Raw genomic sequence first — 18,381 nt, 5'->3', positions numbered from 1 at the left:
CCCCCCATGGAATGTAAGCTCTCGGAAGTCAGAATTACTGTCTGTTCTGTTCACTTTTGTATTCTTAGTGGATAGGGGCCGGTAATCAGCAGATACTTGGTAAGTATTACTTCAATGAAAATACATGTGACCTAAGTCCCGTGTTGAGGTCTAAAGCATGAAATCTAAGCCCAAATGCACACAGAGGCTTGGCAGGCAATGACCAAGAGCATTGTGAAAGATGGAAAGCAGGGTGCACTGGAGAGTCCCCATCAGCTCCGGCGGGTCATTGCTAGAGAACAATGCAGGCAAAAGAGAGCCAAATCTTCATATCTCTTTTTAAAAGAAACCGGACATACTATTTTTATACAAAATACCATGACTTTGTTATTAATGACTAGGTGCCTGGCCTAAAAGCTCAGAGAAAATGTCCTGGCCCCATAGAACATGTGGCTGAGGCCAGGAGGCCCTCCACACCTGGTCATCATGCCCAAGTGAGAGCCCTCAGAGTGACATGTGAGCCCATACAAGGGCCAAGGAGAAAAGAGGCAACAAGAGAGGTGTGCTTTGGCAAAGGTGGGTGTTAGGGGGGTTTAAATTCAGGAGTGTCCCAGGAAAGTTGCTTTCCTGAGTTAGAACAGTCTGTATTATTAATATGTCCATTCTCCTCAAGTTGATTCAACACAACACTGACTTCAATCCTCGCAGGATTTTTTTCATATATCAACAAGATGTTTCTAAAAAAATGTCTGTACAGAAAGGCAAAGGAGCCATAAAAGCCAAAATAATTTGGACAAAGAAGAAGAAAGTAGGAGATCCCACACTACCTGATATCAAGACCTACCATAAAACTATAATGCTCAGGACATGTGATATTGGTGAAAAATTAAACACATAAGTCAACGGGCTAGAGTGAAGAATCCAGAGATAGACCAAGAAAAACATGGTCACTTGATTTTTTGCAAAATTGCAAAAGCAGTTCAATTAAAAAACAAAAAGAATAGTCCTTTGAATAAATGAGCATGGAAAAATTAGATGTTTAAGCAAAAGAAAATGGACCTCAATCTATAGCTCATATTTTATTTTTACAAATTCACTTAAAATGGATTATAGACTTAAACACAAACTATAAAACTATAAAACTTTTAGAAGAAAATCTTTGTGACCTTGAGTTAGCCAGAGTTCTTAGAAATGACACCACAAACATCATTTATAAAAGGAAAAATTGATAAAATGGACTTGATCAAAATAAAAATGTTTACTTCTGGAATACATTGTTTAAAGAGTGCAAAGAAATCCAAAGACTAGGAGAAAACAATGGACTTGGATCCAGAACATATAAAGAACTCTCAAAACTCAACAATAAGAAAACAAACAGCTCAATAAAAAAAAAAAAAAATGGGCAAAAGATTTAAGCAGACCCTTTCTTTATCAAAGAAGATATACATGTGTAGATAAGAAATGAGTACATGAAAGGATGCTCAGCATCATTAGTCACTAGACAAAGGGGGATTAAAACTGCAATGAGATACAAGTACATCTCTATTAAAATGGCCATTTATTTTAACTGCCAATAGCAAGTACTGGCAAGGAGGCAGAGCAACTATAACTCTCACATATAACCTACTAGACAACCTACTTATTCCTAACACGGGTAGGAATGCACAACGATACAACCACTTTGGGAGATGGTTTGGCATGCACTTACCCTATGACCCAATTCGACCCTCAGGCATATACCCAAGAAAAATGAAATATATCTAATAAAATATATCGACACACACATGCACAAAGCCTGTGTGTGAACGTTTACCGTAACTTTATTTATAACTGCCGGAGACTGGAAGGACCCCAGATGTCTTTCAACTGGAGAATGGATAAACAAATCTGTGCATTGGATCACAACCGAGCGATTGAAAGGAAGGAACTAGTGACACATACACAACACAGATGACCCTCAGATGCATGATGCTGAGTGAAGAAGGAAGCTAGACTCAGAGGGCAGTTGGTTCCATTTATGTGACTTTGCATAAAAGGTACAACTACAGGCATGGACCACAGAGCAGGGGTGGCCAGAGGCAGGGGTGGGGCATGGGCTGGTGGGGGGGCGGGGTTTGACCACAAAGGGGGTGCAGGGGAGAATGCGGGGAGGTGCTGGAGCTCTTCTTTGCCTGCAGGTAGTGGTGGTTACATGACTCTATGTATTTGCCATAACTTATAGAACCATATACTCCCCCAAGTTTTATTATATGCAGTAATAGTATCTACCGTATATTCCATAATAATAGTACCTATTCCGTACCCTTGTTTTATAATAGCACCTACTTCATACCTACTCCATACTCAGAATAGGAAATCTAATGAAATAACACACATTCCAGACCCACATTCTGTGGGTCTTCATTTTGGTTTCTTGGTTTTAGGCGAAGACAAATGCTTGGCATAGGCCTCGTGCATAGCAAGCGCTAGGAAAAGCTTTACTAGCACTACCAAGAAGCAGTATCGTGCTGTGGTTAAGAGTGTGACCACATTTGAACCGAGAGCACTGGTGTCTCAATCCCATTTTGTCACTAATTACCTATTTGACCTTGGTAAATTACTTCATTCCTATGCACCTGGATCTCTTCATTGGTAAAATGGGGATACTAAAGGTACCCACTTTCAAGGCATGGTAGGTGGAATAATGGCCACCAAGGAGGACCACAAGCACATCCCCACACCTGTGAAGTTGTTACCTTACATGGCAAAGGGGGATTCAGTTTTCAGATGGAATTACATTTGTTCATCAATTGACCTTAAGATAAGGACATGATGCTGATTTAACCAGTGGGCTCCGTGTAATCACAAGGGCCCTCAAACACGGAGAAGGGAGACAGAGAAGGAAAATCAGAGGGAGATGTGACTATAGAAGAATGGTCAGAGTGCGACATCAAGCTGGCTTGGAGCATGCAGGAGGGTCCATGAGCTAAGAAATGTGGGTGGCCCCAGGAAGCTGGAGAAGGCAAAGGCATGGATTCTCCTCTAGAGCCTCTAGAAAGGAATGCAGCCTTGCCCACACCTAATTTTAATGAGACCCTTTTGGACTTCTGACCTACAGAACATTTGTGTTATTTTAAGGTACAGTTGTGATTAGCTACAGCAGCCAAAGAAAACAAAGGTTAATAAATATAAAGTACTTCAAATAGCACTGGGCATTAGACAGGAGTTCAATAACCCATCCTCACTTGATCGCGATGACATTGCTGATTATCACTCCTTCTACTGTCAGTTCCAACATTTCTGTTTATGCTGCACCAAGACACATGGCTCAAAACTACATCTCTTTGACACCATGTTGGACCTTGGAGAAACAAAATGAAAAATAAATACTCTCTGGCCCTGACTCTCAGGTCAGGAGTTCACCGTCTACAAAGAAACCCACTGCAAATAAGTCACTTTTTGCTACAAAGTGGCAAGTGTAACAAAGAAAGAAATCTAAGCGCTTTGCTCTCTGGCGCTCCCGCTTCACCTCTCCCCAGCAGCGCTGTTAGAGGAGGTGTGCTGGCTGAGTGGAGATTAATCCTGCCTGGCTTTCCCAAAATGTGAAGCAAAAGAAACTCTCTATGGTCTTCTGATATGATGAATATTTGTGCTTCTCGTGGGGATTCGGCGCTGTGTGGGAGAGCTGGGGCAAGCAGAACTCATAGCTGAAATGGAAACTTCAAGGCAAACTTGAAATTTGTTGCAACAAGTGCTTTTAGGAAGGTCAGGAAGGTTAAGAATGGGCCAGGAGACCATCATGGGACACTTTGTTTCAATTATTTACTTTAAAGCTCCATTGTACCATCTCCTCTCCCAAATGAGGCATAATAAATAAAGATAGGATAGGCTCTGTGCCGACAGTGGTTCGGGCAGTAAATGTTCAGAAGGGAACTAGATCAAGTCTGGCTGGAGGGGCCACTCCATGCTTCATGGTGTGTTGAGTTACCTTCGTAAGGCAGGATTGTCTAAGTGCGCACGTGCATCTCCACACCTATGCACACTCACTCATACACACACATACACGCCACCACCACCCTTGGTCCCTCCCACATTTCTGACATTTACAGCCTCGTGGGGAGAAAAGAAGGAACAAGAAGTGAAGGATGTCTTACAGCTATTTGCGGTCATTCATTCATTCAACCAACATTCATTCATTAAGCACCAGCTTTGTCATGCCAGGGACGATCGAGGTGCTAGAGACAGACACGGAAACAAGATAGTGTCTGCCTGTGAGGGGCTCTCCATGTAGCAGGAAAGGCGAAGAAGAAAGCTGGTGATCGCAGTGCCAAGCCACCAAGGCGAAAACAGCAGTTACTACAGGAGCTCAGGATGAAGACACATAACAACCTGAAGAGGTCAGAGAAATGTCCCAAGGAAGTGCCCTTGGAGGACCAGAGCTGTTGGATAACCAGTCCTAGACCCAGCCACAAGGAAAGGAGCATGCACTTTAAAGAAAGCCGAGGTAGAACTAGGGGCTCACCCCCCTCCCATCTCCAACATCCACCCAGAGCTCCGTCCAGGAGTTCACATCCTCCCATAATAACATGGCAGATCACATCACACACAACTGGCCCAGCTCATAAACGTAATGCCACGTGCAGCCTGTGGCCTGGCGAACACGTGGGCGGATAGAGCCCAACGCGCTGTGCCTTCCATTTGCAGATGCACGAGGCTGGGAGACCCGGGGCCAGAGGACCATCTCAGGATGAACCCTCACTCTGCCACCTGATAGCGGGAGGGGCTCGCGTGGGTTGCTTCGCTTCCCAAGTCTCAGTTTCCTCGTGTCTAAAATGGGAAAGAGAGGACTATTGTGAAGACAAAGCAAGATGCACACAGACACAGATACGGTAGGAATTCCGTAGTAATACTCGGCAAACGTTAATGGAGAATATCCACAAGCCGCTCCGGTTAAGATCCAGAGATGCAGCCGTGGACAGACAGACTAGGTTTCTCTTCTCATTCCTGCCCCACGACTGTCTTCCTTTGATGGAAGAGCTAAGGACTCCAGGCTCCATCTGCTTTCTAGAACTGTAGCAAGAAGCTGAGTGATCACTGGGCGCCAGCTACTTACTGCCTTTGTCACCCTGTGGTGAGTTCTGTGTGAAAGTCTGCCTCTAGTGAAAAGAGCATTGGGCAGGTGGCTCTGGTCTCAGCTCAGCCCCTGACCTGCCACCAAGGGTCGCCCAGCCTCTGGGCTGTGGTGTCCTCCTCTGTCAAGGAGGAAGTCAGACACAATGGTCTCTATAGCCCTTTCTTGTTCTTGGAGTACTGACAGAGAAGGCTCCGTGTGCCCATATGAGAAGAGGCAGAGACTGACCAGCCATGACCTCAGCCCTCAAGGGGCTCACAGTCTGATGGGGAAAGCTGGGAACACACAGCACAAGACAATATGTGCTCTGTGCAGAGTATAGGGGAGCCTTGGGAGCTAGGTGTCACCTTTGGGTTCAGAGAAGATCACCACATAATGGGTGGTCTGGGAGAGCTTCCCTCAAGAAGTGGACTTGAGATTCTATTTTGATCCTAGGTTTAGGGTCTAGGGTCAGGGCAGTGGGGCATTCGGCAAATGCCCAGCCACCAAACCATTTTCATTCATGTGACAAATGTGTGTTGAACACGTGCTTATGCTCCCCTTCTGGGAAAAGTGGAAAATTCTGTGGTCCCTCGGTCTTCTGGACAAATACAAATACTGAAATCCCAATTTCAGCCCTACTGTGTTCCCATTTGGGCCTCCATAACCTGGCCTCTCTTTCTGTACAAAAACTTTCCAGTGTGTTTGCCACTATCCTCACGTTTACTTCTAGGGGGATCTGGCGTGCCATTCTGTCTGCGTCTTTGTGGGTCTCTCCCCCAGCACGAGCGTCTCTTTGCAAGCAGTGACATTTCTCACTCATGTTTTTATCCCCAGCATCTAGCAACATGCTCTGGAGTCAACACACTTGTGCTGCAGAGAGAGTTCCAGAAAATGCACCCAAATGCTCACATTCGCCCTCATCCCATGACCTCTTTTTCATTAAGAAAGGGGAAGGAAAACAAAGGGGGAAAAAAAGAAAAAAAAAGTTACAGAGAGGGAGGAAGGCAAACCATAATAAGACTCTTAAATAGTGAGACCAAACTGAGGGTTGATGGGGGAAGAGGGGAAAGTGGGTGATGGGCATAGAGGAGGGCACCTGTTGGGATGAGCACTGGGTGTTGTATGGAAACCAATTTGACAATAAATTATATTTAATATAAAAAAAAGAAAGATCTAACTTGGGTCGTCTATCATCTTCCCCTTCTAAAAGACATTTTTGGCCCTTTAGTTGAGCTCCTGGAGGCACCTATACAGGCCAGGAAAATCAAAGTAAAAATGTAAGAAACGGGCACAAATAGATGCTTACGTTGGAGAAATAGCTATCAGGAAGACTGGCAAAGGGGAGGCCCCAGAAGATGGGAAGAAGGGGGACAGAGCCAAGACCCGCGTGGCCGGGATTTCAGGAGGTTTTGGTGGAGAGCTGGGGAACGAGTATTGAAGAAAATGGGGGCTTGGGGGCCACTGCAAAGTTCGGGAGATATTGGAAGTGATGGAAATAGTAAAAGAGGGTTTTAAAAAATATTGCCAAGATTTATGAATTGGATCGCCTGTCATATTCTTCAGGAGATGCCAGTAGAGGCTGAAATAGCTTTTTAGAAATGTTGGTTGTTATACAGGGTTTCATTGATGGTGATACTATGCAAAATCTTGGCCATGGGACGCACTGCCTGTCTCTGGGTAGCATGTATTTAGACATTTGGTTCATGAATGAGCCATGCTAGGTTGTCTGATGCACAGCAGGATTAGGTTAAGCAGACCACTGAAGCTTATTCTAAACTGTTAGGCGGTGTTTAAGAACTTGAGCTCTGGAGCCCATTTTCCTGGGATCCAGTGCTTACAAGCTGGGTAACTCAGACAAGTTGCTTAACTTTTCTGAGCCTCTGTGTCATCATTTATTTAGGGGCTAATACCAGTACCTACAGGACAGGGTTAGCATGCGGATTATAGGAGTTAATCCATGCAAAACTCTTTGGACAAGTCCTGAAATACAGTAAGCACTTAATAAATGTTAAGTTGTATTGTTTGTGTATGGTTGTCATTATGATTCCACTACAGTCTACATAAACACAAGGCCCTGTAAGTTTCTTGAGTTTCTTGCTCACCAGTCAAGCCACAGATTTGTCCCCTGTACCAATGTAGACCACCCTTCTGGGCCTAGGTCAGAACTCATTTACTTCTAAGTGCCTTAGCAGGATTTTCTAAACCGTCATTGGGTATGGATGGTCCTATCTGTCTGGTATTGTTCATCTTGCTTCTCCGATGCAGCTGCAAGTTCCTTGAAGAATACAGGAATCATACTTTTTGGGTTTCCTCTCCCTGGCCTCAAGCAGCCCAGAGGAGCACATACTGAGCTTGGAATGTTCTTTGGTTGAGTGGAATGGGCAGGGGTTGGTGAATCATTTGGTGGACATTTAGCTTTTGCGTTAACATACTTTTCGTTGACCTCCCGCTCACCCTCATCTATCCTATCGTCAAACCCAAGAAATGACCAGACTGTATCATCCAGAAAGTTCTAAAATGCATCAGAGACTCTTACGTACCAAGAAAAAACAGGGTTGCTGGAGGGGAGTTGGGTAGGGGGATGGGTTAGATGGGTGACGGGAATTTAAGGAGGGCATTTGTTGGGATGAGCGCTGGGTATCATACGTAAGTGATGAATCACTTGGTTCTGCTCCTGAAACCAATACTACACTGCATGTTAACCAACTTGAATTTAAAGAAATAAATTTGAAAAATGAAATAACATGCAGTGACAAGTGTTATGTGCTTACGACTACAGCTGTGTTTCATCTCAAATGTCCTAGGCTTAGTAGATAGTACGCAGACTTTCCTGTGTCTCTCAGAGCACCACGACCAGCATGGTGTCTGAGAATGAGCACAGGGTTGGGAGGTAGGAAGCATGTGCTTGAGTCCTCTTCTATCATCTTTTGGTTGCAATGATGGCACTTACCACCTCCTTCTCAGCTCGAAAATGGGAATAAAAAATACCTGCCCCATGGACGCATAGGTCAGATGAGAAGATATGACGTAGGGGAAAGTTCTTTGAAATGGTAAATACACCAATGTAGTGATTGTTCCCATTATCAAATCTAAGAATCCACCAGAGAGAGGGTGTCTCACAGAAGAGGCACAGGCCGTTGACCTCCTAGTGTGTGTTCAGCCTAATTAACATTCACCCAGAGAGATTCTGAGACTGAGGAATGAAAAGAATGGGGGATGTGGGCATGTGGGTGGGGGAGGGACAGTTGGGGATGAAAAAAGAAAAATCTAATCTTCTGATAATACCAAGGGCCCCAGCTTAAGAACACACAAGTAAACAGTGAAGCGTGGTGACCCCAGGACCAGCTGGGGGACCTCCTGAACAAAAGCTGTTAACAATACTGCTTTCTTCTGAGCAGCTCACCAGGGCCTGCTCAGGCCTGGGGCTGCTGGAAGAAGGAGCGGGGGTCCTGCCTGGAGCCCCAGCCTCACGGTCAAATGTCAGCCCATCAATACCAAGTGAGCAGAAAGGAGCCTGATGCTCAAGGCCTTTGTTTCTTTGTTTTTAATTAATTAGTCTTTTGTTCGTCAGTCTGGGTCGTAAAGAAATCTCTTCTGCAATCCTTTCAAAATCCAACTCCCCCCACATGTACCCACATTAGTGAAAACAGAATAAAATCTGTGGTTTTGGCTCATTGCCTTGGCCATGTGGTCAAATAGGACTTTGAAGGGCTCCTTTTTTTTTTTTTTTTTAAACAAGTGTTTATTGAGTGACTGCTATTCATTCAACAAACATGAAGTGAGTGCCCTACTACACTCCTGGCCCTGTGCTTGGTGTTAGGGGCACAAAGATGAATAAAACCCAAACTTGGAACTCAATAAGCTCTGTAGGGGAGGTCAGAGACTGACCCCAGTTAGCACAGTGCCTGGTAGAAAATGCTAGCTGCCATGAGACACAGCTGGATGGGATGCCCAGTGAGCTCCCAGGAGGAAGAGAACACTGCTCTTGGGCAGGAGTAGGGAAGGCCTTATTTCATGACGGCATATGAGTGCCGAAGTACTCAGGCGTGCATTCCCCCACATGTTTACCACGTTAAAATAATAGCAAACTGGTGCAGAACATCCACTGGGTGTGCCAGGCTCTGTTCTCAGTACTTTCCCGCTAGAACTCACACAGTGATCTTTAACATGCGCCCTCTGGTTATCTCCACTTTGCAGGTCTGAAGCCAGCCAGCCAGGCTCCAGAGCCCAGGCTCTTGACCTCAAACCTCTGCAGACTCTGTGTTCCAGACCTGCCATTTCTGGGAACCACCCGCCTCTTCCCCCGGCTCACCCTCCGACCCCCACCGCGGGCTGTCAAAAGCAGGGGACATATCTTACTGATCTTCATGTCCTCGGAGTCCAGCACTATTCCTGACATGAGGTGAGCCTTCGAAAGAGCTGCCTGGAACTGGTGGACTGAACCCTCTGCAGCCAGATGCTGAGGTCCCAGCAGGCCCCCGCGGTAGGGACTGGCGGGTCAGAAGAGCAGGGAGGCCAGAGCAGGGCCTGGGCTGGGGTGGGGTGGGGAGGAAGGGAAGACACAACACGTGTTTCATAAGGCCTTGCTTGTGGCTTGTTCCCAGGGCAGGAATGAGAGCAGAGCCGGAATTTGGGAAGTGGAGGCCCCAATCCTGCATGACCCCATGCACATGCCGCTCCTCCTCTGGGCACAGACCTGCCCTCGGGTGCACTTTTGTGGCTGTGAGGGCAGGGTTTGGGCTTTAGATAATAATTGCATAGATTTGCTTAGTAAACACAGGGCAACTGTAGGATAATGACATGTTCTTACAGAGATGGGGTTTGGTAACTACTTTCAGTGGCCCCAAAGTATTATTTAACACATATTCTGGTTTATAAGACAGAAATAATGATGAATTTGCTTGGTAATTACACAGCACTTACCCACTCCATATCCTGCCAATAGCTGATACTTAGCCCGTCATTAAGGGGCTAGCAGTCGCTTTGGTAAATAGTAACTTCTTCTTCTTATTGGTCTCTAGGCCCATAAAGCATTATTAAAACACCATTAGTGACATTTCTCCAAAGACTACACACACAAGTCTGTGTGAGAAGCCAACTTTCCTTGAGCTAAATGCTTTATTTTTATCTTTCTGACAGGAGCAATAGAAAAGAATTAATTCTAACCTGAGGCTGTGCTCGCTGTAGACATCCCCTCAATGAAACGGAGTTGAAGAGGCAAATGTGCCCTGGCTGAGGGAATGGGAGCCGAGTCGTCACCGTCTTCAGTATGAAGGTTGCTCTTTAACTCACCCAAATGGTTGCTCCAGTTGAGAAGGAGCCCCAGGTCTGGCGCCACAACCCCGGTGGGGGGCTGGGTCAGCAAACTGAGAGCCAGGGCAAACCACAGCCCTTCGATGGATCCCATTGGTAGCATCCTCAAGGCTTCTCCTTGGATGGGGCCTGAGAGGCTCATGGGGATGTGGGGGTTGGGGGGGGGGGGGGGGTGCTGGGACTCTGGGAGAGGGGGCACCTTGGTTCTCAGGCCATTTGGGGTACACGTGGAGAAGGAACATACACGCACTGGATACCAAACAAGGGAGACGCGAGTCCAGGACCAGCCTCCTTGTCCTTGGAAAGGGCTCTTGGGAAGGCTGCCTGACATATTTTGTCCGGAAGGCAGTAATTTGGGGGGCTATGGCGCAGCTGTAACTGCCCTTGGCTTAGCCACTTGCATCAGAAGAAATCAACCCTCTGTAATCAATAGGGGGCTTAAACAGGGTGGTCAACCATGATGGCTGGTGGGCAGAATAGGGAGTGGGCCCTCTGGAGCAAACAGAGCCCTCATTACCATTCCATTCCAACCCATCCCGTTTCTGGAGGGTACGATTCAACACCAAATATGAACTCAATTCCAGATCCCAACTGCCAAGGCAAGTGGCCAGTTGCAATGGTCTGTTTCTGCTGTAATGAACTCCAGGACTCTGACTTTGGCTTTGAGAGTGACTTCAGTTACCATGGAAGCCAGTGGGGAGTAGTTGGGAAAAACTTAGGGTTAAAGCCAGAAGACCTGGGTTCAGATCCCAGCCCTGCTCCTTACTGGCCCGAGAAATCTTTGGCAGTCACCTCTCTGAGCTTCAGTTTCTTTGTGTGTGAAGCAATCTGCAAAGGCTATAAACTCCATTAGGCCAGAAACCATGCCTATTTTATTCACCATTGACTTCCCTGGGCCCAGCCCAATGCCTAACACTTTCTAAATATATAATCAACATGTTTCACCAAATAAGATTGGGGAAATGCATCACACAAAGAGAAGGAAATAAAAACAATTATTTAAATAGCCCAGAAGATTCTATTTGATAATCCACTGAATGCACACGTGTCCCAGGATGATCTTAAAAACAAAGATGTGAAACTATGCTTCTCTCCCTTTCTGGTTGTGAAAAACTTGCTGCATTAGATGCATAAATGGCTGTCTTTTGACATTGCACTTTGGGAAATGTTCTCTCCCTAAATAATAGGCAATATGTTAGTTTATCCATTCCACATAATTCACAAGTATTCCTGTATTTGGTCACAATCACAAAACCTTTTAAACTGTACTTTATGGATGATTTATAGGAGTTTCCAGGGAAATGTTGATTACACCCAGTTTTTGCCTTAGACTTAACCTTGAAGCTTACCCCATAGCATTTGGATTATCTCACAGGGTCATTGTAAGTGAGCCAGCAATGTAAGTATTGGGAACCAGAAGCACTAGACAAAAATAGCTGTTATCCTGCCCTGTGCTCTCTTGGTATGGCTACTTAGCTCGGCAAAAGTCAAGAGACTTGATTACAACCCACACCTTTTGATTTCCAGGCTTGAGCACTGGCACCTACATCGCAATTTCACAATAAAACCCGTCGGGTAATTGTTAGGTGCTCACCAAAGTACTAGATACACAGGGTGGTATAAGAAAAATAGAAGGCATGCGGCACTGACCGGCAAAAGCTCAATGATTCACACAGACTCAACAAGTGTTCGGCCGGCCCCAAATCACAGCAAATCTTGGCATCCCATCTGAACCTGGAGGCAGCCACTGGGGGGCCTGAGATGGAGAAGCACTCATACATACAGGTAGAACTGGCCCCCATCCTTGTCACTAAGGTCCGTTTCTTCCCTGCTCCAAACCAATAACTGCTGTAACTATTTCCCCGATTCAAAGCTGCCTCGTCTCCATTTGATTTCACAGGGTTTCAAACAAGGAAAGGAAACACAATGTGATTCCTGCCCCCCATGTACTACCCACGCCCCACCCCACGTCTTCTATTACCAGGAATGCCCTCTAGTCCCAGCGGGAGAAGCTAGGAGGCATATACAATCCCATATTCAACTGTAAAAGTGTTGCAGGGGCAAGAGAGGGGAATGTGGCCTGGGATGAACTTGAGCTTGAAAAGCAAGCTACGGGTTGTGTGTCTACTAATGTTACTTGTCCTACATCCATTCAACCTTATTCTTATGATAGGATCCTGATTTCCTCTGGGTGAAGACCAAACTCCCTAGCCTTAGGGCTGAGCAAGGGACACAGGCCTGGACAATAACAGGAATCCCATCGCCCCGATTACAGTGATTACTTCATAGGCAAACATGAATGTGTCCCAAGTGGTCCAATCAGGCCTATCCCCAGGATCACTTTTTCCACGCGGGAGTTAACATGGTAACATGAAAGACTGGAGCCCATTCAGTGCCTACCTGAAACTCGGGCCAATGTAAAAGACAGAGTCTAGACCTGAAGAAATAGACTAAGACCAGGTCCTGGAAAACTCATTTGAACGCCTAGATCCAGGTGTACCTATCTTTGAAGTCAAGTGGTCCTGGATTTTAAGTTACGTTATTCAATAAATGTAGTTTTTTGCTTCAAGCAAGTTGGATTGGGCTTCACTTAACCTCCATGGAAAGAGTCCTGACAAATTAGATGGTCATAAAAAAAGGGGAGGCTGTACAGAAATGGAGAATGACATGAGCAAAGACTTAGAGGCAGGGATATAGGTTTGGGAGCATCTCAAGCATATTCATTAAGACCATTGAAGATAAATGAGGAGGGGGGGCGCATATAATGAAAAACACTAAGTGATAGTGACTTGGGCTTCACCTGAACTTCTGAGAACCCAAATCCAGAGCCAAAAGGAGGAAAATACATGCCTGGACCCAAAGGCATCTCATAAGCTGGCTGGTCCAGTTACCGTTCTCATTCAGGGAAATCCCTATCGTATGCCAGATGCTGCACATCTGTGGTTCGCATTGTTCCTTTAAAGAATAGCATAGATTCTTCCCCGGGCAAGCCACACATTTTCATTAGCTGTGGTCAGGAGGGAAGCGTGCTCCTTCAGACAAGTTTCAGCTGACAGACTGCTCTGGGGCACGTCTTTCAGGGAAGCTGATTCATCTTCTCTGTCGGCTGGCTGGGGGGGATGCACACCTGTGTCCTGGGATGACTTCAGAGAGAGGGGAGACAAAAGACCACTTTGGGCTCCAGCTGCCTCTGCAGACACTCCTGCAGTGGGGCGGACACAAGTGCAGCCATGCCTGGTGGGCAGTCAGCACCGGGGCTGTTTATGTTCAGCTCCCGGGAACCACCCCCCGACTGGAGACTCTTCCCCTGAGTTCTGTCCCAGCCCTCAGCTTGGGTCGGGGGGAGACTGACTGACATCTGGGCTTGATTCGATCCCCCACTTATCCACCTCTCAGCCATCCACACGCTACTCGTTCTTCAACTATTGCAGAAAGCAAGCTGTTCAGAGATGCTTTGATGGTGGAGTCCCAAACAGGGCTGGAGGTGAAGTCACAGCAGGCCCACATTTAATCTAGAAGAATTCTGCTAGATGTGGTTGGCGAGAGGGAGAAAAGAGAGACCAAAAGAGAACAATATGTCATGGACATGACTTGACCTTCCAACCCTCTTAGACGGCACCTGCTCCGGAGTGACTTTGAGAAAGCGTGTCATCTGTGCTCTCTGTGTTCATACGCCTCTCATCACCCACAGCCTTGCTTTGCTGACCACAGTTGTCAGAGTAAGTAGAGCTGGCTGCTGTAACAAACAATACCAAATCCAACAGGCATAACACAATGGAAGTCACAGGGTGAAGTGTGTCTGGAGGTGCTCCTTAGTGACTGTCCTCTAAGCAGTGATGATCCAGCACCTTCCATCTGTGACACTGCCCATATTAAACACTCCAGAGGGAGCTGACAGCTGCTGCTGGCTGGATTCCCCAGAAGCAGATTCTGAGGGTGAGATTAGAATGCACGATGTTTTATCAGGGAGGGCTCCTGGGATCAACACTTGTGGAAGGGAGGCAAGATTGGGCAGAGGGAGAAGATGAGCTGCATTGCAGCCCCAAAATAGTCTCTGGGAGCCCAGTGGAGAATTCTGGAACTGGGTGGCCTCCCAGAGATGCCCTGTGTTGGGGCAAGGTGGTTATGCTGTGAAGCCTCAGTGTTACCAGTCGGTGAATGCAGATGAGACCACCCTTCCACAGCACTCCCAGCAGCTGAGGAATTAAATTTTCACTGCTAAAGAGGGAAGTGGGTGGTGCGTCAGAGCAACCACTGCAGGGGGACTAGAGCAGATGTCCGTGAACTTTTGGTAAATATTTTTTCCCCAGATTTTCCCCCTTCTAATGTTTTTAATTTTAATTCCAGTATAACGTACAGTGTTCTATTAGCTCCAGGTGTACATTAGTGATTCGACACTTCCAAACAACACCCAGTGCTCATCGCAAGTGCCCTCCTTAATCCCCATCACCTATTTCACCCATCCCCCCACCCCATCCCCTGTGTGGTAACAATCAGTTTGTTCTCTATGGTTAAGAGTCTGTTTCTTGGCTTGTCTCTCTCTCTCTCTCTCTCTTACTTGTTTTGTTTCTTAAAATCACAGGTGAATGAAATCGTATAGTATTTGTCTCTTTCTGACTTACTTCACTAGCATAATACTCTGTAGCTCCATCCACGTCATTGCAAATAGCAAGATTTCATTCTTTTTCTGGCTGAGTAATATTCCATTATATATATAATGGAATATATATATATATATATTTCTTTATTCAGCTATCGATGGACACTTGGGCTATTTCATAATTTGGCTAGTGATGTGGAGCATCTTTTCATGTGTCTGTTGGCCACCTGTTTGTCTTCTTTGGAGAAATGTCTGTTCATTTCTTCCGCCCATTTTTTAATTGGGTTATTTCTTTTGGGGTGTTGATTTGTATAAGTTCTTTATATATTTTGGATACTAACCCTTTATCAAATATTTCATTAGCAAATATCTGCTTCCATTCAGTAGGTTGCCTTTTAGTTTTGTTGATTGTTTCCTTCACCGTGCAGAAGCTTTTGATTTGATGTAGTCCCAATAGTTTATTTTTTCTTTTGTTTCCCTTGCCTCAAGAGACACATCTAGAAAAATGTTGCTACAACCAACGTCAGAGATCTTTCTGCCTGTGCTCTTTTCTAGGATTTTTATGGTTCCAGGTCTCATATTTAGGTGTTTAATCCATTTTGAATTTACTTTTGTATATGGTGTAGGAAAGTGGTCCAGTTTCATTCTTTTGCATGTGGCTGACCAGTTTTCCCAACACCATTTGTTGAAGACAATTTTTCACATTGGATATTCTTCCTTTTGGTACATATTTTAGGTTTTGCAGGCCATGTGGTCTCTGTCACAACTACTTGTGTCTGCTCTTGTAGCATGAAAACAGCCAGAGGCAATGTGTAAACAAATGAGTGTGGCTGTGTTCCAATAAAACTTTATTTACAAAAACAGGCAGCAGGCCAGACTGGCTTGGGGCCATAATTTGTCAACTCCTGGGCTATCAAATGACAGAAGTATTTAAAATCCAACACTCACAATGACATAGATCACTCCTGTCCATATTCCATTGGCCAGGACTCAGTCACATGGCCCAATTTCACTGCAAAAGGCTAGGAAATGCAGTCTTCCTGTGAGTCCCAGAAGAAAATCAATGAAATTTGTGAGCATCCAGCCAGACTCTGCCAGTGTGGTTCTTGTGTTGAAAGCCATTTTTTAAACATGATACAGACCCGAAATATATTAAAGTGTTCTACATATCTATTACTAAGTAAAGTAGTATCCACTGTACTTCAAAGGAGACTTGGAAGATTTTCAAGAGTTCTTTTCATGGTGTGTGAATTTTGCTCCACGCACCCACTTGGGAACCTAATCCACATGTGAACTGTGATTCTACGTCAAGTGAAATGGTGAAGGGCCAAAGAGGCAGGATCTAGATAGACCCAGGTTTAGAGCTCAGTGCTGCCACTAACCAGCTCTGGGTAGCCAGTCTCATTTCCTTCTTGATCCTCAGAGTCTCTTGTTCTAAAATGAGATGCTAATAGGGCCCGCTCCATGTGGTTTTTGCAAGGATAAAAGTGCCACTTAGCAGCTGGCACATAGTAAGTACTCAACAAATGGGAAAGACCATCAACAGTTCTTCATTAAGAAAGGGGGCATATAATATAGGCGATCAAAGTCTGCTGGGTGATGAGAGGCAAGTTTGTGCATCTCCCCAAACCTGTTATTACATTTGCAAAATAATCAGACAGTCCCCCCAGATGTGAAGTTGGGATGAGTAGGAATTTCTGTGACTCTGACAATTAAAAATAAATACAAAATGGTAGTAATACTTACCTGACAGGGTTGTTGTTGGGAAGATAAAGCTTATGTCCATAAGAATGCCTTGAGGGCAGAAATATGCCAGGCAATATAGTAGGTTCTGGGGAAACAGGCATGAATAAGTTGTTTTATTGGTTATCTGTTGCCACAGAACTCATTAATTTAAAACAACAGTTTAAGTGCCACAATTCTGTGGGTTGGCCAGGTGGTTCTTTGACTAGTTTCACTTGGGCTCACTTATGCAGCTTCACTTAGCTGGTGGCTTGGTTGTGGATTGTGCTCAGCAGGGACATCTGGGAAGGCTGTGTTCCATGAGAGCAAGCACAAGCCTGGAACAAGCTTCTGATTACATCATGATTGCTGACATCGCATTGGCCACCACAAGTCACATGGCCATCATGTGAAAGGGAACCACATGAGGGCATGGGTACCAGAGGAGGAATTCATCTGGGACCATTATTGTAAAAATTTACTACAAGTACCTTATATGCTCTTAAGAAAGCTGCCATGAAATGTCCATCTTGCTCCAGTAGACTCATTATTTTCCACAGCCCATCCTCCCTGATATCTCTAAAGGAAGCATTGGTAAAAGAACCACCTAGTGAGCTTGCATAAAATTGCATAAGTCAGAGAAAGACAAATACATGACTTCACTCATGTGAGGACTTTAAAAGACAAAACAGGCATAAGGGAAAGACAATAAAAATAATATAAAAACAGGGAGGGGGACAAAACAGAAGAGACTCATAAATATGGAGAACAAACAGAGGGTTACTGAAGGGGGTGTGGGAGGGGGGATGGGCTAAATGGGAAGGGGCATTAAGGAATCTACTCCTGAAATCATTGTTGCACTATATGCTAATTTGATGTAAATTAAAAAAAAAAATTGCATAAGTCAGACACTCCACCCAGAACATCAGGCATCATAATGTCTATCTCACACCATCAGATCACTCCTATTCAGATCCCATTGGCCAGAACTCAGTCACATGACCCAATACAACTGCCAAGGAGGCTGGGAAATGTGGTCGTCCTGTAAGTCCCAGAACTGGGAAATGGCTCAGCTTTCACAGAGACTCTTACACTGATGTTACTTCTGCCTCCACAGGGTCCTTCACACTCTGGGAAGCTCATAGTAGGATCTTCCTTTACCTGTTGGCATGGCTTGGCTGACAGTGTAGCAACGAGGAGGACGTAGTAGGAGTTTGGACAGTTGCCCAGGCCTCAAGTAGGTTGGGTTCAGGAACATCCAGACATTATACCATGGCCCCAAAGTCCTGGACATGAGCCCCTCAAACAGACACTGAGTGGGACAGCCCTGGAGAGTGTGTCTCTCCTTACGTTCTGGGAAAACAGTGTAGGAAGATAATTGGCTTCACTGTTTTTCTATAAAGGTAGCATGTCATGGAGTCAACTAGGACTTGTCTCCTCTTACCATTACAAAGGACGAGGACCCTTGGTTCTTGGGGGTAACCCCTACGTCTCCAGGGAGTATCCCACATGGAGTTTCTCCTCCACTTATTCTCTACTTCTCTTGTCTCTCTGTGGGCCTATAATTCTCTCTTTTTAAGCCATCCCCTGTATAGTATCTCTGCTCTGCTGTTTCCTAGACATGCCAACCCTCCTTAAAGATTAGCGGGGAGGGTATCTCACAGAATGATGGAAT

At 45.5% G+C, this 18,381-nt stretch overlaps 1 long non-coding RNA gene across 1 annotated transcript; it reads right to left on the bottom strand.

Annotated features, from left to right (window-relative positions):
• Positions 1 to 11,648: 11,648 nt before the first annotated feature.
• Positions 11,649 to 17,330, bottom strand: LOC121040482 (uncharacterized). Its single transcript, XR_005795325.1, has 2 exons — positions 16,731 to 17,330; positions 11,649 to 13,910 (listed from the first exon to the last, which is right to left on the bottom strand). It is a non-coding gene; the product is annotated as an uncharacterized LOC121040482 (long non-coding RNA).
• Between the last annotated feature and the right edge of the window lie 1,051 nt (positions 17,331 to 18,381).

The sequence above is a fragment of the Herpailurus yagouaroundi genome, unplaced genomic scaffold (genome assembly GCF_014898765.1).
Source record: "Herpailurus yagouaroundi ecotype Mexico unplaced genomic scaffold, PumYag 182, whole genome shotgun sequence".
Lineage (NCBI taxonomy): Eukaryota > Metazoa > Chordata > Mammalia > Carnivora > Felidae > Herpailurus > Herpailurus yagouaroundi.
The sequence above is the reverse complement of the archived record's forward strand: the minus strand, read 5'-3'. Positions and strand labels throughout refer to the sequence as shown.